This window comes from Nycticebus coucang, chromosome 1 (genome assembly GCF_027406575.1).
Source record: "Nycticebus coucang isolate mNycCou1 chromosome 1, mNycCou1.pri, whole genome shotgun sequence".
Lineage (NCBI taxonomy): Eukaryota > Metazoa > Chordata > Mammalia > Primates > Lorisidae > Nycticebus > Nycticebus coucang.
In genome coordinates, this window is record NC_069780.1 from 152,366,933 (window position 1) to 152,389,686 (window position 22,754).

General features: G+C 40.5%; 2 pseudogenes; both read left to right on the forward strand.

The window, feature by feature from the left end:
• The first annotated feature begins 10,905 nt into the window (after positions 1-10,905).
• LOC128591311 (FUN14 domain-containing protein 1-like) lies at positions 10,906-11,491 on the forward strand (annotated as a pseudogene).
• A 3,234-nt stretch (positions 11,492-14,725) lies between these two features.
• Positions 14,726-15,057, forward strand: LOC128591321 (60S acidic ribosomal protein P1-like; annotated as a pseudogene).
• Positions 15,058-22,754: the final 7,697 nt, after the last annotated feature.

Below are 22,754 nucleotides of genomic sequence, written 5' to 3' on the forward strand. Positions count from 1 at the left end.
GGTTGGGTGCATAAATATTAATAATTGAAATCTCATCATATTGAGTATTACCCTTAACAAATATGAAGCAACCATTCTTATCCTTCCTTACTTTTGTTGGTTTAAAGCCTGTTGTGTCTGCAAATAGAATTGCAACACCTGCTTTTTTCTGATTACCATTTGCCTGAAATATTGACAACCATCCTTTCACCCTGAGTGATGTGCATTCTTCAATCTTCTCTCTTGGTGCAGCTCTAATCCACCCAGGTTACTTGCTAAATTTCTGTCCTTTAACTCTCCTTCTGGACTGGAGCCTCTGTGGAAAGCTGGCTTCCATCTTATCTCCGCCCCTCAGTTTGTCTGATATTTTTGTGGGGATTGTGGACCTGGGTGGATCCTCCCTATAGCATAAGACACTTTAAAATTACAGCAGAACCTCCATAGTTGACCATCTCCTACATTGACCACCTCCTGATGTGACCTAATTTTGAAAGACCAGGCATGCGCCACATGTGTGTATCAGTACAGTAGGCCTAGTTCCTTATTCTGGCCACCTCTGTATGTTGACCAGTTTGTTACAGTCCCTTGAGTTGTCAACTGTATTGTCAGGGCCCTCAAAGATTCAAAGGGCGGAAAATCATTTCTTTGATCTGTCCGCCCCATGCAGAGGAAATCATGCCTTCTCACGTGCACCTCACATAACACCTCACCTGAGTATTTTTATGCTTCAATAAATACCAAGAACTTTGATGTCCCTTGATGAAAAATGCCTGAACTTAATATATTTCATCATCAAAAAAATATATATATATATATTTTTTATCCTATCAAAAAGTAAAACTGGGAACAGTGACTTATGCCTATAATCCTAGCACTTTGGGAGGCTGAGGCAGGAGGATTGCTTCAGGCCAGGAGTTCGAGACCAGAGTGAGCAAGAGTGACACCCAGTCTCTACAAAAAGAAAAATTAACCCAGCCTCATAGTACATGCCTCTAGTCCCAGCTACACACAAGAGTGAGGCAGGAGGATCACTTAAGCCTCGAGTTTGAGGTTGCTGTGAGCTATGATGACACCACTGCATGCTAGCCTTGGCAACACACTGAGACTCTGTCAAATAAATAAATATAATATAATATAATAAACCAATCACCTGCTCTTATTGTGTGATATTGAAAGCCAGTGTTCATAGATCCTTCCCTCTCCTCTATGAAAAGGAAGGACCCCTTGCTGTGGCTAAACCCACAGGTTCTTTTTTTTTTTTTGTGGTTTTTGGCCGGGGCTGAGTTTGAACCTGCCACCTCCGGCATATGGGGCCAGTGCCTTACTCCTTTGAGCCACAGGCGCCACCCCCCACAGGTTCTTTCTCATTGCCTTTATGTTAACATCTTGGAGTCAGCTGAACTTGCTTCAATTTTTTTCATTGTTACACACTGTGTTAGTCACTTAGATTTCCTGCCATTGACTGTTAGTTACATTTTCATCTATAACTGCAAACGTCATGGGAGAGAAAACTGTGGGAAAATTAATCTCTAAAGTAATGGAAAGTTCCCAAATGGGAGAATAACATGACAACCTATGGTGGGAAAGTCCACTAAACAGCTTTATTTCATCCCCTATTACAACAGCAATGACTCTTGAGATGGAAAAATTTTTATTTTATGGAGTTACCATTCTTCCCAAAAGAAACAATGCGATTATAGACCAATGGCCAACAAACACATGAAAAAATGCTCAATGTCTCTAATCGTTTGAAAAATGCTAATCAAAACCACATTGAACTATCACCTAAAGCCAATGAGAATGGCTCACATTGAAAAGTCCCAAAGGAACAGATGCTGGCCTGGATGTGGAGAGAAAGGAACATTCATACACTGTTGGTAGGAATGCAAACTATTAGAACCTCTATGGAAAGCAGTAGAGAGATACTTCAAAAAACTAAAAGGAGGGCGGCGCCTGTGGCTCAAAGGAGTAGGGTGCTGGCCCCATATGCCAGAGGTGGTGGGTTCATACTCAGCCCAGGCCAAAAACTGCAAAAAAAAACTAAAAGGAGACCTACAATTTGACCAGCAATCCCACAACTGGGTATTTACTCAAAGGAAAAAAGGCATTTTATAAAAAAAAGCACTTGCGCTCCAGTGTTTATAGCAGCACAATTCACAATCACAAAGATATGGAGACAAGATATGGTGTCCATCAATCCATGAGTGGATTAATAAAATGTAGTATATGTATACTATGGAATACTGCTCAGACGTTAAAAAAAAAAATGATAATCTAGTATTTTTTGTAAAAATCTAGATAGAATTGGAGACCATTCTCCTAAGTAAAAGTATACAAGAAGGAAAAAACAAATACCACGTGTACTCAATATTAAACTTGGAACTAGTTGATCTACACTTATGTATACATATGAAAGCAAAATTCAACAGAAATCAAGTAGGTGGAGGGAAGAGGGGTTGGGCAAATTCACGTCCAATGAATACAGTGCACACTTTCTGGGTGAAGGGCACACTTACAACTTTGACTTAAACTATACAAAAGCAAATTATGTAACCAAAATGTGTGTACCCGTGTAATATTCTGAAATTATTTTATTTTTTTAGTTATTTTTTATTAAATCATAACTTTGTACATTGATGCATTTATGGGGTTCAGAGTACTGCTTCGATATACAATGTGAAATGCTTACATTGAACTAAGTAACACATCCATCACAGTTATACTCATTTCTTAATAGTTTGAAATGTACCATTGCATCATGCACATTAGGTGAGGTCCCCCCAAATACCCTCCCTGCTCCCATATACCCCCATCCCCTCCCCCTCTCTCCTCTTCCCTTCTACTTTCTGGACTACAGTTATGTTTTGCCTTTTGTATGAGAGTATAGGTGGTTATATATTGATTTTGTAGTAGTATTGAATACATTGGATACTTTTTTTCCATTCTTGAGATACTTTACTAAGAAGAATATGTTCCAGCTCCATCCAGGTAAACATAAAAGATGTGAAGTCTCCATCTTTTTTTATGGCTGCATAGTATTCCATGGTGTACATATACCACAATTTGTTAATTCATTTATGGGTCTATGGGCACTTGGGCTGTTTCCATGTCTTGGCTATTATGAATTGGGCTGTAATAAACATTCTGGTGCAAATGTCTTTGTTGTAAAATAATTTTTGATCATTTGGGTATATACTTAGTAGAGGAGTTGCAGGATTAAATGGTAGGTGTACTTTTAGTTCTTTGAGTGTTCTCCAAACTTCTTTCCAAAAAGGTCATATTAGCTTGCATTCCCAATGGATAAAAGATTTAAACTTAAGACATGAAACTATAAAAATACTAGAAGAGAGTTCAGGGAAAACACTTGAAGAAATCGGCCTGGGAGAATATTATATGAGGAGGACCCCCAGACAATTGAAGCAATACCAAAAATACATTACTGGGATCTGATCAAACTAAAAAGCTTTTGCACAGCCAAGAGCATAGTAAGTAAAGCAAACAGACAACCTTCAGAAAAGGAGAAGATTTTTGCAGGTTATGCTTCTGACAAAGGTCTGATAACTAGAATCTACAGAGAACTCAAACTAATCAATAAGAAAAGAATAAATAACCCCATTTCTATGTGGGCAAGGAACTTGAACAGAAACTTCTCTGATGAAGACAGGCACATGGCCTACAAACACATGAAAAAATGCTCATCATCCTTAATCATCAGAGAAATGCAAATCAAAACCACTTTGAGATACCATCTAACTCCAGTAAGATTAGCCCATATCACAAAATCCCAAAACTACATATGTTGGCATGGATGCGGAGAGAAGGGAATGCTTCTACACTTCTGAAATTTTTTAAAAAAGAATTTTATTAGACAAAACAAACATTTCTTCTGTCATTCTGACTAGTTAATATATAAAGCATGATGAATTAAATTTGACCTTTAAAAAAATATATATGGTTTTAGTCATTCAGCTGAAATTTGTTTGGCTCATTCCTCAGTTGCTTAGTTCTTTTTCATTTTATTTTATTAATGGTTAGACTGTATCTCCTTAGTCTACACCAGCCAGAATGCTGTGCACTGTTTTTTTCTGTTTTTTTTTTTTTTTTTATTGTTGGGGATTCATTGAGGGTACAATAAGCCAGTTACATTGATTGCAATTGTTAGGTAAAGTCCCTCTTGCAATCATGTCTTGCCCCCATAAAGTGTGACACACACTAAGGCCCCACCCCCCTCCCTCCATCCCTCTTTCTGCTCCCCCCCCATAACCATAATTGTCATTAATTGTCCTCATATCAAGATTGAGTACATAGGATTCATGCTTCTCCATTCTTGTGATGCTTTACTAAGAATAATGTGTTCCACGTCCATCCAGGTTAATACGAAGGATGTAAAGTCTCCATTTTTTTAATGGCTGAATAGTATTCCATGGTATACATATACCACAGCTTGTCAATCCATTCCTGGGTTGGTGGGCATTTAGGCTGTTTCCACATTTTGGCGATTGTAAATTGAGCTGCAATAAACAGTCTAGTACAAGTGTCCTTATGATAAAAGGATTTCTTTCCTTCTGGGTAGATGCCCAGTAATGGGATTGCAGGATCAAATGGGAGGTCTAGCTTGAGTGCTTTGAGGTTTCTCCATACTTCCTTCCAGAAAGGTTGTACTAGTTTGCAGTCCCACCAGCAGTGTAAAAGTGTTCCCTTCTCTCCACATCCACGCCAGCATCTGCAGTTTTGAGATTTTGTGATGTGGGCCATTCTCACTGGGGTTAGATGATATCTCAGGGTTGTTTTGATCTGCATTTCTCTAATATATAGAGATGATGAACATTTTTTCATGTGTTTGTTAGCCATTCGTCTGTCATCTTTAGAGAAAGTTCTATTCATGTCTCTTGCCCATTGATCTATGGGATTGTTGGCTTTTTTTATGTGGATTAATTTGAGTTCTCTATAGATCCTAGTTATCAAGCTTTTGTCTGATTGAAAATATGCAAATATCCTTTCCCATTGTGTAGGTTGTCTCTTTGCTTTGGTTATTGTCTCCTTAGCTGTACAGAGGCTTTTCAGTTTAATGAAGTCCCATTTGTTTATTTTTGTTGTTGTTGCAATTGCCATGGCAGTCTTCTTCATGAAGTCTTCCCCCAGGCCAATATCTTCCAGTGTTTTTCCTATGCTTTCGCTGTTAACATACAAATGATAATGGTCTGCATGTCTCTGGCTCGCTGTCATCCTTATCAATGTCACATCTAAGAGTCCTCAGGGAACATGTCCCCTAGGCTTAGGAAAACATTCAGGGCCACCATGGGCTTCCACTCTAGTCCTCTTGAGCTCAGTCCCCCTTCAGAGATGTCAGCTTTCCAGCCTTCACCACACAGCAGTCTGAAAGTGTTTAAGGCTGTCTCCATTGTCCTCAATCAATCACCCCTACGGGCCCAGTGCCACTGCCACCACCCCTGTTACCTGGGTGCCTGTGGTGTACCAAAGTGGTGATGAATATTCTGGATGTCACCCAAGTGGAAGAATGTCTCTTTTCCTTTTGCATGATGTATGCAAGGAGCAATTACTGAGGCATTCCTCCCCTAGCATCCAATGTCTTGGGATTTTTTTATGACAATAATGCTTTTTAGACTTGACACACAAGCTTTTCCCTTCAGGAATTCAGTATTGAGTTCTTGGAGGCAGCACTAGAGCTTGGGGAGTCCTGGGTTTTCAGAGCTGTGCCTTCTCTCTCCAGAAGCCTAACAAGATTTTTCTGTTTCAGTCTCTCCTTCCTTAAATGAGTTCTTCTCTCCCAAGCTCATTGGTTTCTCTTAAAAATCAGTTTTTGGCAGCTCAGTCCACCAAACAGGTCCAGGTACATCTCAACCCCAGTGAGGGATGGGTTAGGTTTAAGCTAAGCCTGCTGCTATATAACTCAACTTTAAATTGCTTTGGGCTCTTTTGCTCATCAATATGAAGGCTTTAAAAAAAACCCATAACTTTGTTTATGTCAGTCACTCACTCTGAAGTTACTCATTTTCTTTTGCCTCATCCTTCAGAGCCTTTGGGTGTCAAATGCAGACTGGTGACATTATCACTGATCATTCGATTCATATACATGAACTACATGAGTATGGAGTGTATGTTTCCTCTTTCTTCGAACCATCATTCAGTTTGTCTAAAATACATTTATTCAAATGAATCTTTACTACAATGGGGAGAAATTGGAACCCTCAAATATTACTGGTGGGAATGTAAAATGGTACAACCACTCTGGAAATCAGTTTGGCAGTTCCTCCAAAAGTTTAACTTAGAGCTACCATATGACCTAGAAATTACACTCCTAGGTATACCAGGAAATTTAAAAGCATATGTTCCCACAAAAACCTGCACATGAACATTTATGCAAGCATGATGCATCATAGCTACAAAGAAGAAAGAACTCAAATGTCCATCACCTGAGGGCTGGATAAACAAAATATAAGCTCTTCATGCGATGGATAGAGTACTGACGCATGCTACAAGTTGGATAGACCTTGAAAACGTTAAGCTAAGTGAAAGCAGCCAGACTCACACAGGCACATATTGGGATTCCACTTATATATAAAATACCCAGAATCAGTAAATCCATAGAGACAGAAAAAAGATTAGCTATTGCCAGGGACTGAGAGAAGAGGAGAACAGATCTGGGGTTTGTTCTTGGAATGATGACTTTCTGAAATTAGATGAAGATGGTGGTTGCACAACCTCGTGACTATACTAAACATCACTGAATTATATACTGCAGAGGGGAGGTGAATTTTATGGTATGTGAATTCTCTCTCTCTCTTTTTTTTTCTTGTTGTTGCAGTTTGGCTGGGGCCAGGTTTGAACCCACCACACTCGGTATATGGGGCCGGCACCCTACTCACTGAGCCACAGGTGCCACCCCATCTCAGTTTTTAAAATGGATCTTTATACTAACCAGTTAGCACCAAAAAGAGCTTGCTTTTTATAAGAAAAATTAAATAGCTGCTTTACTGATCTATATTGATAACAAATTTCAGCTTTCTTATAAAAGGCAAAATCCTCTGACAGCCCAAATAGGAAGAATAAATGCATTTTAAAATTCATTCATTCAGCAATGACTGATCATATAGTATGGCACTATGCCAGACCCCCTGAAGACACAAGTAGTGATGAACAATATAGTCATAGTTCCTGCCTTCACAGAGAAGTTTGGGCAGTTCCCTCACAGTTCGAAAAGAGCTATGCCCAGGAAAGCACAAGACTCCGTGGGAGCATGTGAAAGGAGAAAGGAACACCCAATTCACATAGGAGGGCTCAGGGAAATCTGTCTGGAGCCCTTGACTTCTAATAGAAACCTGGAGTTGAACCAGAGTCAGGTATCAGGTATGCAAAGAGCAGAGGAAGGAGTGTGCCCGAAAGGGAGAATGGCCTGTGCAAAGACCTTGAGGTTGCAAATCAAAACTACAGTGAGATCTCATCTTACTCCAGTTAAAATGGTTTTTATCAAAAAGGCAGGCAATAAGAAATGCTGATAAGGATGTGGAAAGAGGGGAACCCTAATACACTGTTGGTGGGGATGTAAATTAATGCAACCACTGTAGAAACAGTATTGGAGGTGCCTCAAAGTATTGAAAGTAGAACTAGCACACTGGCCAGGCATATTCACTCACACTTGTAATCCTAGCACTTCAGGAGGCCAAGGGGGGAGGACAGCTTGAGCTCAAGAGTTTGAGAGCAGGCTGAGCAAAAGTGAGACCGTGTCTCTACTAAAAATAGAAAAATTAGCCAGGCATCATAGCAGGTGCCTATAGTCCCAGCTATTCAGGAGGCTAAAGCAGGAGGATCACTTGAACCCAGGAGTTTGAAGCTGCTGTGAGCTACGATAACACCACTGCCTTGGGGGAAGGGGGGCCAGCAAAGTGAGATTCTGTCTCCCCCACAAAAAACCCAAACAAACAAACAAATAAAAACTGCTATATGACCCAGGAATCCTACTCAGGTATATATCCAAAGGAAGGGAATTCAGCATATTGAAAAGATAACCTGTATTCCCATGTTTATTGCAGCACTATTCACAATAGCCAAGATATGGACCCAACATAAGTGTTCATCAGTAGGTGAATGGATAAAGAAATTGTGGATAAATGGAATATTATACAGCCACAAAAGAATGAAATCCTGCCATTTTAAAAAACATGGACGGAACTGGAGAACATTATGCTAAGTGAAATAAGCCGAGCCCAGAAAAACAAACCTCTCATGTTCCCACACATGTGTGACGGCTAAATAGTATAAAAACAATTGATCTCATGGAGACAGAGAGCAGAATGATGGTTACCAGAGGCTGGGAAGGGTAGCAGGGAGAGGGGGCTAAAGCAGGATGGTTAATGGAATCTCACTCTGTTGCCCTCCAGTTAAGTAGTTAGATAGAATGAAGAACAAAGTAACTATAATCAACAATAAGTTAGGTATACTTTAAAATAACTAAAAGAGTGGAATTGGAATGTTTCTAACATGAAGAAATGATAAATGCCAGAGGTGATGGATATGCCAGTTAACCTGATTTGATTATTTTACATTGTATGCCTGTATCAAAGCATCACATGTACTCCATAAAGATTCACAACTATTATGTAGCCATAATAATTTTTTTCTTCTTTTTTAAGAGACAAAAGTCTTACCCTGTTGCCCTCGGCAGAGTGCCATGGTGTCACAGCTCACAGCAACCTCTAGTTTGGGGGCGTAGGCGATTTTCTTGCCCCAGCCTCCCAAGTAGCTGGAACTACAGGCCCCCATCACAAGGCCCGGCTATGTTTTGGTTGCAGTTTGGCCGGGCCAGTTTGAACCTGCCACCCTCGGTATATGGGGCCGGAGCCCTACCCACTGAGCCACAGGCCTGCCCCACTATAATAATTTTTTTAAAGACCCCGAAGGGAAAAAGAACACAGTATATCCTAGAACACAAACAGTTAAGAATGACTCTTGAGCAAAGGTTCAATCTCAACACTGGTCTGAACTGAGTCCAGATCGTTATGTTTAGGGATTCAGTACTTTTGCCAGAGTTCCAACTTGTTCAAATTTCACTCTGTGTCAGTAAGAATGTTTTCAGCTGCAAGTAACAGAGATACTTCCACAGACTCAAAGATTAAGGTTATTGAAGACTGCGGATGGGGTGTGGATGGGGGGCACACTTCAGAGTTGGTGGACTCAAGAGCTTAACCGAGTCGCTAGGGCCCAGCTTCTCTTTCTCTCTCTCTCTCTCTCTGTCTCTCTCCCTTTCTCCCCCTCCCTCCCTCCCTCCCTCCCTCTCTCTCTCTCTCTCTTCTGTTTAGCTTCTTTCCAAGGCAACTTCCCCCTGACGCCACATGACCTGGAACAACATGCTTCCCTGTCTTTTCTCAGCAGGAAAGACACTTCTCTTTTCTGAAACCCCTTGACGTCTCCTTGGCACAAATTCTGAACTGAACCCAGATGAGAGAGGAATTATCCCTGAGTACTATCCCTGAGTAGCTGGGATTCATTATCCAGCAAGAGAATCAACGCTGGGGAGTCAGCCTCAGGGCAACCACACTGTGGACCCAAACAGTCGGCTGCCTTGGCTGGCACCGCATTCACCAGCACCTCCCTTGGAACCTGTCTACCTTATGCAACCAAAAACGTGTCCAAGTCCAACTTCAAAGCATGATGTAAAACGCTGTTTTCACTGCAAGTTTTGTATGAACTAGCTATCATTCTGATAGACTTCCGAAGAATTATCTTTAAACCTTTTTCTTTCCTCAAATTTCCACTCCTTATCACACCCACCACATCTCTTTCTCTCTGCCTCATCTTCCTCCCCAGACTGCTTATAGCCACGCTGGCTGTTACCTCCTTCCCCACTCCCTTTCTTCAAATCATTCAGCTTTCATTTATTTCTGACCCAGCAAAAACCAGTCCCCTTACCCCTAGGCCAAAGAACAGAATTTCAGGTCACCTGCTGTTCTTCCTACCTGCCCCCAAAGGCCTCGATGCTCACCCTACCATCAATTCAAGAGGAGATGGTTAGCTAACGTGAGTGATTCTACTCACGGAAACCTGACCAGTTCAAACTCTTTCAACTCAGCTGACTTATTAATCATCAGCCATTGTTAAAAGATATGGATAAGTCACACAGCCATTGTTCTATGTGGGAAGAAAATGGACTTTAATATAGTTTAAATATACAGCGAGCAAATCCAAAAACAAACACAAAAACAAACTATTGAGAAATAGTTGTAAAACACACATTGATTTCCTTACAAAAATCACTAAGAGGTAGATAAACATCCCAGGGCAAAAGATATGAGCTGTCAGTTTACAAAAGAAAGAAAACATTTATTTGGTTTTCTTTTCTTTCCTATCGGATTGGCAAAGACTCAAAAGCTTTGTATTACCCACTGTTGGCAGGAATATGGCTCAACACTATTGATGGGAATATCAATTGGAACGACTTTTCTGAGAGAATCTATATTTTTATCAATATTTAAAATAGATTTACTTTTGATCAAGTAATTAACATTCCTAGGAATTTATTCTATGGCAATATTCAGGCAAAAGCACAAAAATGTAGGTACACATATTCATCATGTCTCTTTTTATGGTAGCAAAAATGGAATACTGCTCAGTTCTAGGGAAGTAATTAATGAATAATGCAAGTTTGTGTTTGCAAAGACTTGCTAACCGAGGAATGCCTTCCTCCTGGCTAGCTCAGTGCTTGAATATTTCTTAAACAAATGAGGAAATACAGTAGAAAATTCTATAACCATTAAGAATGATGACAGAGATATATATTTATTGTTTTGGAAAATCATCTGTCATATGCCATTAAAAGGAAAAGCAGATTACATAACCACATGGATACAATGATCTTATTTTTGTATAAAAGCAAATGTGTGATAGAAAAAAGTTTAGGGGGAAAGGACAATGTGCCAGGAGAAGGAGGAGCAGGAAAAAAGAAACCATAGACTTTTACCTCGGCCTAGAGCAGCCCTCAAAGTGCAGGGGAGAGGTGGGTGGGTAGGGACTATCCCAGAACAGGCCACGGGAGGTATCAGGGTGACCTGGAACCCCCTTTCCCAAGACTATGAAAGTGGTGATGACTCTTACAAAGTGTTGGATTTAACTGAGTATGCAAGAACACACCGGTGGAATCAAGTGTTTGGCCACAGTTCCGGACGGCTGGTAGAAAAATACTCAGTAGCTACCCAGACTGTAACAGGTGGCATAACTGGCTGGTGCACAAGACTATTGTTCTAGAAAGTTGGAAAGCTTTGCAGCAACTGCAATAGGCGGTGGCTTTCTCCTTCAGATTGCCAGTCACAGTGGCTATGTGCAGATCGACTGGAAAAGAGTAAAAGGATGTAAACATAGCAAAAAGATTAAGAAATGAGCTAATAATGCAGCACCTGAAATCAACAATGTAAGTGAAGAAGCCACACAATTTATCAGACAAAACATCATGATATCCTGTGGATTTGTGGGAGGCTTGTTGGTAGGCCTTGCATCTTAAGGACATGAATGTTACTGCAGTGGATTTGATAATGAGAAGTGGTGGCAACAAGGTGGTCTGTCAACAGTATGCACTGCCAGCGTGCCAGGGCAAGGAGAAACCAACTAGCTGGACAGTGTTAACCTTACAACTTAGCGTTGTGCCATCTGAAGCTTGACAAACTTGTAACTGCTGTTAAACAACCTATATGTTATGTGAAAATAGCATCTCTGAGTAAAACATAGCTTTCATTAGTTTTTAAAAATTTGTTGAGAAATTAGCCTATAGGCTCGGCACCTGTGGCTCAAGCGGCTAAGGCTCCAGCCACATACACCTGAGCTGGCGGGTTTGAATCCAGCGTGGGCCCACCAAACAACAATGACGGCTGCAACCAAAAAATAGCCGGGCATTGTGGCAGGCGCCTGTTAGTCCGAGTTACTTGGGAAGCAAAGACAGGAGAATCACTGGAGCCCGGGAGTTGGAGGTTGCTGTGAGCTATGATGCCACAGCACACTACCAAGGGTGACACAGTGAGACTCTGTCTTAAAAAAAAGAAAAAGAAAGAAAGAAATTAGCCTACAAAATATCACCACTGGGTATACATATGAAGAGAAAAAAGTGTTGGATTGAAATATGATTCTCTTTTTATTTAAATAAGATGTTTTCATTGTGTTTTATGGTATAGTGCTGACTTTTTCTTTTAAAAGATATGTTTGCAAGAAATTGAATAACTTTTTTTAAAAAAGATTGAAGGCTAGGGTCAGTGGCTCATGCCTATAATCCCAGTGCTTTGGGAGGTTGAGATAGGAAAATTGTTTGAGGCTAGAGTTGGAGACTAAATAAATGAGCAAACAAACATAGTAGAAAGTTCTATAACCATTGAGAATGATGATACAGATATATATTTATTGAAGTGGAAAAGTACCTGTCACAAATTATTAAAAGGAAAAGCAGATTACATAACCACATGGATAGAGTCATCTCATTTTTGTATAAAAGCAAATGTGCTGGGTAATGTAGTGAAACCCTGTCTCTACCTAAAAAAAAATTTAAATTACCCTGGCTTGGTGGCACATACCACTGTAGGGGCTACTACACTTTGGCCTGGGCAATAGAGTGAGAACCCATCTCTTAAAAAAAAAAACAAAAAAAGCTCAGAAGGATATTTACCAAAATATAAATCATGGTTCTTTCTAAATGGCGAAACTATAGGTGTTTGCTCATTTGTAATTTTAAGTAACGCCTAGATTTTTGATAATGAGCATATGTTACTTTGATGAGTAGAGAAAAAATTAACATTTCCATTTTGAAAAACAACAAAAAATGGGCAGCATCTGTGGCTCAAAGGAGTAGGGGGCTGGCTCCATATACCGGAGATGGTGGGTTCAAACCCAGCCCCAGTCAAAAAAAAAAAAAAAAATGCTCTCTCTGAATACAAGTGATACTGAAACACACATACATGTAAGTAAGCATAAACTACTTTGTAGTTTTGTCTATCTTGCTAGGATCACCTAAAGATGACAAAGCAGCTTGCTACTAGGAAAACTCAACAAGTTGTCAAACATTTGTTCGAAGAAAATACAAAACGAGAAGTCATGGGGAATTCTTCAGTAACATATTGTGTGATAACCCATTAGGTTGACCCAGGAGCCAGACCTGGAAAGAGGGGTCTTTGCTGGGCCAAATGCTATGGGAGGCCCAGCTGTGGTCTTCCCATGGCCATAGTCCTCCCCCAGGGCCAGAGATCTAAGGAGCTAAGCTCACTCCCTTCTAGATTGTGCTCCAAATATCTGGGAACTAAAACAGTCCATTTAGTTCTTGCACAGATTTCCTCAAGTCTGACCTCCAGAGGATCAACTGCACCTCCAGCATAGGAGGTAGCGAAGGGGTTTATCTCTGGAGATGTGGATAACTGGGGTGTGTTAGAGTCCCTGGGAGTGGTACCTGGGGTATTCAGGAAAAGGCAGAGAATAAGGAACAGGACACAAGGTGTTTTGTTTTTTGATCTTTTTTTTTTTTTTTTAATTTTTTTTTTTTGTAGAGACAGAGTCTCACCTTACCGCCTTCAGTAGAGTGCCATGATGTACACAGGACTCACAGCAACCTCTAGCTCTTGGGCTTCCGCGATTCTCCTGCCTCAGCCTCCCAAGCAGCTGGGATTACAGGCGCCCGCCACAACGCCCGGCTGTTTTTTGGTTGCAGTTCAGCCGGGGCTGGGTTTGAACCTGCCACCCTCGGTATATGGGGCTGGCGCCTTACTCACTGAGCCACAGGCACCACCCTTTTTGATCTTTTTTGAGACAGAGTCTCACTCAGTTGCCCTAGGTAGAGTTCCATGGCATCACCTAGCTCACAGCAACCTCAAACTCCTAGGTACAATCATCCTCCTGACTCAGCCTTCTGAGTAGCTGGGACTGGAGGTGCCTGCCATACCTGACTAATTTTTCCATTTTTTATGGCGTTAGAGTCTCACTTTGCTCAGGCTGGTCTTGAACTCCTGAGCTCAAGCCATCCTCCCGGCTCAGCCTCCTTTTTTGTTCTTAGTAAGTCCTTAACCTATTAGAATTAAAACATCATGCAGGATTTATAGGCGTGAGCCACTGCACCTGACACCTGGTTTTTTTCATGTTGCCACATTTCAGAGTGGAACTCTGAGGGCTCTGATAATGGCACATTTGAAGTCACCCTTCCAGGTCATTATGAAGGTATATTTGTAAAGGTAGGAAGATTAAATATGCTATTTACTGCTCTACTATCTTGACTTTTAACTTTTAAATATTTAGACACATGGTATATGGACCTTTATTTGTATTTTTGCCCTGTGTTCCACAAATGTTAGGGATAGGGCCTGGAGACAGAGAATAAAACCAGTAGACCAGCTTTTCCTGGGAGGAACTCCAAGTGTCATCTGAGAGAGTCTACAGAAGAGCAAAGATGCTACTCTCTAACTGCATGGACAACTTAGAGCTAGACCAGTCTTGGGTGACATCCATGGCTTCTCAACAGGTTCTCTGGTAACCTCTGGACTCTAGTCAGAGTATGTAAAGCAGAGAAGCAATGACAAAAGGCCTAGGATATATCCATTTCATCAGTGGAAACAATATTTATTAAAGAACAATTCTAATAGGTTAAAGGACTTACTAAGAACAAAAAATAGTCCCTTTCCTCAGCTGATGGCAGGGTGTTCAGTTCTTTTGAGGAAGCTAAGCTCATGCTATGGTGAGGCCCTCACTACATCTGGCAACTAACTCCTAAATGGTGACCTCAGTCTCCAAGCTCACCTACACCTACTTGGCCCTCATGCTACATGAAAATGAGGTGGCTTTTACAGAAGATAAGATCAGTGCTCTCATTAAAGGAGCTGTATAAATGTGGAAGCTTTTTGGCCCACTTGTTTGCAAAGGCCCTGGCCAATGACATCATCAGGAGCCTCATCTGCAGGGTAGGGGCTGGTGCAGCCAGCACTGCACTGGCAGGAGGTCCTGCCCCCTCCACCATTGCAGGCCCCAGCAGAGGAGAAAGTAGAAGCAAAGAAAGAAGAATCCGAAAAGTCCGGTGATGACATGAGCTTTGGTCTTTTTAACTAAACTTCTTTTGTACTATGTTTAATAAAAAGCTGAACTCTTAAAGAAAAGAAAACAAGAACCATGGGATTCCCAAGCACTCAGACTCTGAAACTATAAAGATAATCTGGGATGTACTTGGTAAAGAAAAACTACTTCCCATAGAGATTTCTAGAATAGCACCATTTCCTGGGAGCCCTGACTTGGGACTAGGCCTGACTTGGAGGCGGAGCCAAAGATATTAACAAAGGACAATTCATAGAAAAGGAAATGCAAATACATTTTAAATATATGAAAATATTTTTTTTTTTTTTGTAGAGACAGAGTCTCACTTTATAGCCCTCGGTAGAGTGCCGTGGCCTCACACAGCTCACAGCAACCTCCAACTCCTGGGATTAAGCGATTCTCTTGCCTCAGCCTCCCAAGTAGCTGGGACTACAGGCGCCCGCCACAACACCCAGCTATTTGTTGGTTGCAGTTCAGCCGGGGCCAGGTTTGAACCCGCCACCCTCGGTATATGGGGCCGGCGCCTTACCGACTGAGCCACAGGCGCCGACCATGAAAATATTTTCAACCTCACAATAAGAAAAAAACAAATTTAAAGTACACTTTTCCCATGCACATTATCAAAAAATGGAATGATTTGATGATATGCAGCATTAAGTTAGATGTGAGACTAACATGCATTTTGGGGGGAACCATAAAGTGGTATACCCTCTTTGAAGTTATGTTTTGATAGCATCCATAAAAATGCAAAATGTTTATACTCTTTAAGACAGCTATTTCAGGAATTTATGAGATAGACATACACCTCTTTGTACTGTGCACAAAAACACTGTGCATTGCATCTTGTGATCATGAGGGAGGAATTGAAAACAACTTGAAAGTTTATTAATAGGACATTAGGTAAGTAAATTATGCCTTATCCATGTAATGGAAGGCTATGTGGCTATCAAAAAACAAATAGGCTGATTTTCAATTCCTTAGATCACTCTTCAAGATGTATCATTGAATAAAAGAAGATGATGCATGAAAAACAACTGGCCTGTACTCTTTTGACGCTATTAATATCATGAAAGACAAAGGTAGACTGAAGTATGTATCACAGTAAGATTGAATCAAGTCCCATGACGGTCAAGTACAATGTTTGATGCAGGATCAGATCTTGGTGTGGAGAAAAAAGAATTGCCACAAAAGATAGTATTGGGACAACTGGAAAATTTTTTATTTGAACCATATTTTAGACAACAGTATTGTATCAATGTTAAATTTCCTCAATCTGATCATTGTATCACGGTTATGTAAGAGAATGTCCTTGTTGTTAGGCAATATGCAGACAAATATTTAGTGATAAAAATGTCTGCAATTTCATTCTAAATGGTTCAATAATTATAATAGTAATAATAACAATTAAAATAAAATATATACATACATACATAAAGAGAGAATTCAATTGCAGCAAAATGTTAAAAATTAATGAATCTGGGTAAAGGCACACAAGAGTTCATTTTAGGCTCGGTGCCCAGAGCTCAGTGGTTAGGGCACCAGACACATACACCAAGCCTTACAGGTTCGAGGGTGGCGCCTGTGGCTCAAAGGAGTAGGGCGCCATCCCCACATGCCGGAGGTGGTGGGTTCAAAACCAGCCCTGGCCAAAAACTGCAAGCCTCACAGGTTCAAACCCGGCTCAGGCCTTCTAAACAACAACAACTACAACAAAAAAATAGCCAGGCATTGTGGCGGGCACCTGTACTCCCAGCTACTTGGGAGGCTGAGGCAAGAGTATCGCTTAAACCCAAGAGGTTGAGGTTGCTGTGAGCTGTGATGTCACAGCACTCTCTACTGAGGGCAACATAGTCAGACTCTGTCTCAAAAAAAAAAAATTCATTTTACTATTTTTGCAACTTTTCTGAAGGTTTGAATTTTTTTTTTTTAATAAAGAGGTATAGCTAGGTGTTGTGGTGGCTAATGCCCATTTAATCCCAGCACTTTGAGAGGCCAAGGCAGGAGGATTGTTTGAGTACAGGAGTTTGAGACCAGCTTGGGCAACACAGTGAGACCCCATTTCTAGGAAAAAAATAAATAAAAATTAGCCAAGTATGGTGGAACACAGCTGTAATCCTAGCTACTGGGGAGGTTGAAGCAGGAGGATTTGTTCAGCCTAGGAATCGGAAGCTGCAGCGAGCTATAGTCCAGCATTCCAGCCTGGGCAACAGAGAGCAACTCTGTCTTAAAAAAAAAAAAAAAGAAATAGATGTGCAGAAGAATCTGTAGTGTGATGTAGTGTGATGCCTTTTGGAAGAAATGCATACACTACCTCTGCAAGGGATCAGAAGAAACTGACACCAGTGGTTGCTTCTGGGAAGAGGAGTTGGCCTGAGGGACAGAATAGAAGGGAGATTTAGTGTATTATGTGCCTACCTGTACTATTGGGAGTAAAAATATATATATATTTATAATCTTGTGCACATATTCCCTATCCAAAACGAGAGAGGGGGCAGCAGGGAGGCAGGTAGAACAAGACGAGTTATTTTAAAATTTGCCACAGCCACTAACCAACCAACATTTCACTTCCATTATGCTCATGTTACAGTAACAGTTACTTTTCCTAATTCATTTTAGGCATTCCCATGTATACTGAACAAAAGTGGCCAGTATCGTTTTTAAAAAAATGAAAGGCAAAGCAAAAAATACTGCTGCCCAGAGACAAGCACTCTTAATATTTTCCTATGTCTCCTGGTAGCCTTTTCCTCACATACTTTTTAAACATAGCTGAGATCATACTCAGTTATAATTTTATGATCTCCCTCTTTTTCTTGGCTTAATATTATTATCAAACATTTTCTCATATCCTTAAAAACTCTTTTTAGACAAAAATGTTAATAGCTACATACTGAACCATCTTATGGATGTCTTGGAATTTACTCAACCATTCCTTGTTGTTGGACATTCTGGTTGTTTCTGGGTTTTTTTTTTCCATTATAAGTAAATCTGTGGTTGTAATAGTTTATGAAAGTTATGAAATCTGCATTTCAGTTTATTTCCTTAGGATAGAGTCCTGGTAGAAAAATCACTGGGTCATAGGGTATTAATGCATTTAAAGACTCTTGAGACAGATTATCAAATTCCTTTCTCAAAAGATTGCTGCAGCTGGCCCTTGCAGTGCCAAGGGCCTTTCCAGTCTGTGGTGATGGGAACGTCCCTCATCACAGACTGGATGAGAAAGCAGGGGAACTGTGTGGTGGTCCCTGCCTTGCCACAAAACAGCTGTGTGACCCTAACAAAAGCAATTGTTTTTAAAAACACCAAGGATAATGATTTAAAAATATATGTCCACTTTATATGGTTTTTAAATCACTTTCATGTGTTTGTTTGCTTTCTTGTTTATTTCTTTTGAACCTCACAACCACCCCCATGAAACAACAGGAATATATTATTCCCATTTGAACGATCAGAAAACAAAGCCAAAATGGTTAAGTGATTTTTCCAGAATCACCATCCGGTAAATGGCATGAAACACACAACTCATATTTCAGAATGATCTTCCATTAAGTCACACTTCTCTTTCTTTTCATCTTGTCCTGCAATCAGGTCTCTAGGTGGGGACTGTCCTAGTGCTTCTCAAATTTTACTGTGCACACAAATCACTCGGGCATCTTGTTGCAATGTAGAGTCTGACCAGTAGGTCAGGATAGAGCTCAAGATGAGACAATTCTAACAAGTTACCAGGGGATAGACACAGTGGTGCTGGTCTGTGAACTTCACTTTGAATACCTAGATGCAAGACAGTCTCTTAACTTCCATTCAGCAATAAGACTCCATATTTTGGTACGTTCACTTAGGATCAAATTAATGTATTGGAGCCACTTATCCTATGGAGCCCACCAGGTTCCAGAATGCACAGAGCAGTGGATAATCAGTAACTGGTCACAGCCTGGATACCATAGTTTTCTGCCTCACTGTCAAATAATGAAGCTAAAAAACAAAACAAAATATATCTCTCTGAGAAAGAAGTTTGTCAAAGCTAAGAACACAGATTGCAGGATCAGCCCAGCACGGAGCAGGGCATTTAGCTGAGGAGGTAAGAACTATATACACAGAGAAGTCAGCTAAGAACGCCAGGGTGCATGACTAAGTGTTGGCAAGGGAAGGCATTCCAGCTGGAGGCCGCAGCCTTGGAAAGGCAAAGGAAATAGGAATGAGTCAAGGGTCTTAGGGACAGTGAATAAACTCATTTGAGAAGAATGTATAATTCATGTTGGGAGATAAGATGGGAAGAGAAATTTTAGGACAGATTTTGATAGCCTGTGAATGGTTGGTTGAATGTAGACCTTTATCTAATCGTATATGGTCAAGGCCACTGAAAGCTTTTTAATAAAGGAGTGACATCATGAAACAGAGTGAGAAAGACAGATTTTTCAGAGGGGAGTAACTTTAACTGGAGTGTTAAAAGGCTGAGACCATATACAGCTGTGAGAGAAGAGCCACAGGAGTAAAAGTGAACAGGTACTGACACAAGAGAGATTGTAAGGGAGAAATAGTAATAGATTGACTCTACTGGCTAATAACATGTGGCAAGTCATAGAAGCCTTGAGGGTGACTATCTGATGCTTCAAGGCTGGACGATAGGAAAATGATGGTACCATTAGCAAAATTAAGGGATATCAGGAAAGGTGCTGATTTATTAAACATTTTCTCCCGGAAGGCGCCTGTGGCTCAATGCAGTAGGGCGTTAACCCCAAATACTGGAGGTGGCGGGTTCAAACCCGGCCCCAGCCAAAAACTGCAAAAAAAAAAAAACAACAACAATTTTCTCCCAATAAACAACCACAACAATTGCCTTGACCAACTTTGTATTCTGATACAGCCCATCACACACCATGGTCTCAGTGGCAGAAGAGAGTTGAAATAACTTTGACTTAGTTTTCTGATTTATTAGTTAACATTCTTTTGTCTCTAAAAGCTGCTGCTGGGCTCACAATTGGTTTTCTAGTAGTGATAGTTATATGTGCATTTCTGCCTCCTTTCTACCCATCACAACTGTCAGTGGTAACACAGCTGACTAGAAGTAGAGAGAGAAATTTGCATGCTGAGATCAGGGCCAAACTAAGGGCCTCTGTAGGTTCAGACCGGAAAAGTGGCATCGTGAATTCTGGCTTTCCGCCCACTCTCAGCACAAACACCTTAGAAAGGCATTGATCTGATCCCAGTTTCATTCTGACTTAATATGGTCTATAGAAACTTCCCTGCTGGAATCTGTTTACAGCTGAGTTCAACTCACAAACACACTGGCTTCATTGCCTTATAGAGACCTTGATGTCCTTAGAATAGCAGAGTTATTTGCGGCCAAGGGCAGACCTTTATACACCATTGGCAGCCTCTTTTCAACAGAGCTTGTGGGAGCCAGGGAGGAAGGAGCCCAGACATGCATGCAATTTTCTCGTCCGTTCATCAATCCACTCCATTGTGTTTTTCAGTGGTTTGACCTCGTGCCACAATTGTAAGGTATTTTGGAAAGTTCCAAGACATATTCATAGCTCTTGCTATACAGACGAATTTTTTTAATTAAAATAGAAGCAATAATAGAAACATATTCAAAAGAGGGTTGGTTTTTGAAAAGCCACATTGTCTTCATCAAATTCCTACTGGGGTAATTCCGTGTGTGGATTTTGTTCTTCTCACTTCTTATCACAGATAATTAACAAGAATTTGTGGAACATGCAGTGTGTTCAGAGCACAATAATAGAATTGCCCATTGTGGAGAGTTCAAAACAAATTGCTAATTCAATAAACCAATAAAAGAGTTTGTTTTTTTCCCCTTTGTAAAAGCCACTGAACATATTACAATGACAGAATTATGCAGTATCACATAGCATGATTTATCCTACACTAGCAGTTGACTACCAAATGAGATGGGACCTTTACATGGAGCCACCAAGAAAAGGATTTATCTCTATTTCCTGCCATTTCTGGCTCTTGATGGAAGCATACTTTTAGTGGTGGGAGAAATGTTCCAAGCCCAGCCAGACAGAGGCAACATCTGCACCTGCCACAATAGAGATGAGAAATGAAGTCTCAGGATAATTCTCTGTTTTTATTTGACAATCAAAACTTGACCTGTGTTTTCATTACTCTTTTCAATCACTTCTTGAATCAGTAATCCAGATGTAGCCAAAGAAATTCAGATATGTCTTCAGTCAAGGCAACTGATTCAAAACAACTGATGATTTCAACTGCTGTCTTCCAGCAGGAAGATATCCAAAACCAAATAAATGCCCCCAGAACTTTCATAAGAACAAAGAAAGAGAAGATAAGGCTCTGTGGAAAGGAGCTAGATTTCATCTGTTACTTCAGCTGTTTGGCCAGATCTTTTTTTTTTTTTTTTTGTAGAGACAGAGTCTCACTGTACCGCCCTCGGGTAGAGTGCCGTGGCGTCACACGGCTCACAGCAACCTCTAACTCTTGGGCTTACATATACTTTTGTACAAGTTTCTTATCTATGGAACCAGCTGAGTTCTTTGAATGTCACTTTATCTTGACATTCCAAATGATGATGTAAGTTTAATTTACTGGTTGTATCCAAATACAAGCTGAAGCAGAGAATGTAGGTATATCTATGGATGATTTGGTCCAAAAAGAACTGTCTGGGGAATTTGGACCCTGTATCAGTTATGTTTCATTTTCCATAAATGAGATAAGATGGACAGAGACTAAATATCCCGTGTTGCTTCAAGCTTTGCATTTATGTTCTGGGACGATATCCCAAATCTTTCAAAATATCATATTCATTAGATTTTATAGAATCAAAAGGTCATCTGAAGGTTATCTAGCTTTTACTTATGTTCATAAAGTTCAATCCATTGGCATCCAACCTCAAACTATTCATTTACAGATCTCTAGACATATGGCTTAGAATGTTCAGTATGAAACAAAAGAAATGTTCACTATCACATGAATATATCTTAGTATATATCCCTCATTTTGCAGTTAATGCTAAGTGCATCATAGATGGTTATCTCAGCATTGATGACAAAATATGTTATTTTTTAATTCAAATTTTTGTTGAGATAACTGTAGATCCACACACAGGTGTAAGAAATAACACCATGTATAGGGACAGCCCTTGTACACTTTTTCCAGTTTTCCCCAGTGGTAACATTTTCTAAAGCAGTAGCATAATATCACGTCCAAATTATTGACATTGATGCAATCCAGCTATCTAATAGATTTACTCTGTTTTACTCTCACTGGTGTGTGTGTGTGTTTACACAATACTTTTACCTATAAAGCTTTGTGTATCCACCATATCCTCAAGATACAGAAAAGTTCCATCAGCACAAGGATTTTTTGTGCCTTTTTGTAACCACACACACTCCCCCTCTCACCCCCCAAACTGTATTTTATATATATATATATATATTTTTTTTTTTTTTTTGTAGAGACAGCGTCTCACTTTGTCGCCCTCGGTAGAGTGCCATCGCATCACACAGCTCACAGCAACCTCCAACTCCTGGATTTAGGTGATTCTCTTGCCTCAGCCTCCCAAGTAGCTGGGACTACAGGCACCTGCCACAATGCCCGGCAATTATTTTGTTGCAGTTTGGCCAAGGCCAGGTTTGAACCCGCCACCCTCAGTATATGGGGCCAATGCCCTACTCACTGAGCCACAGGTGTCGCCCCAAGCCACAGGCGTCGCCCCAAACTGTATTATATTTGTGCTA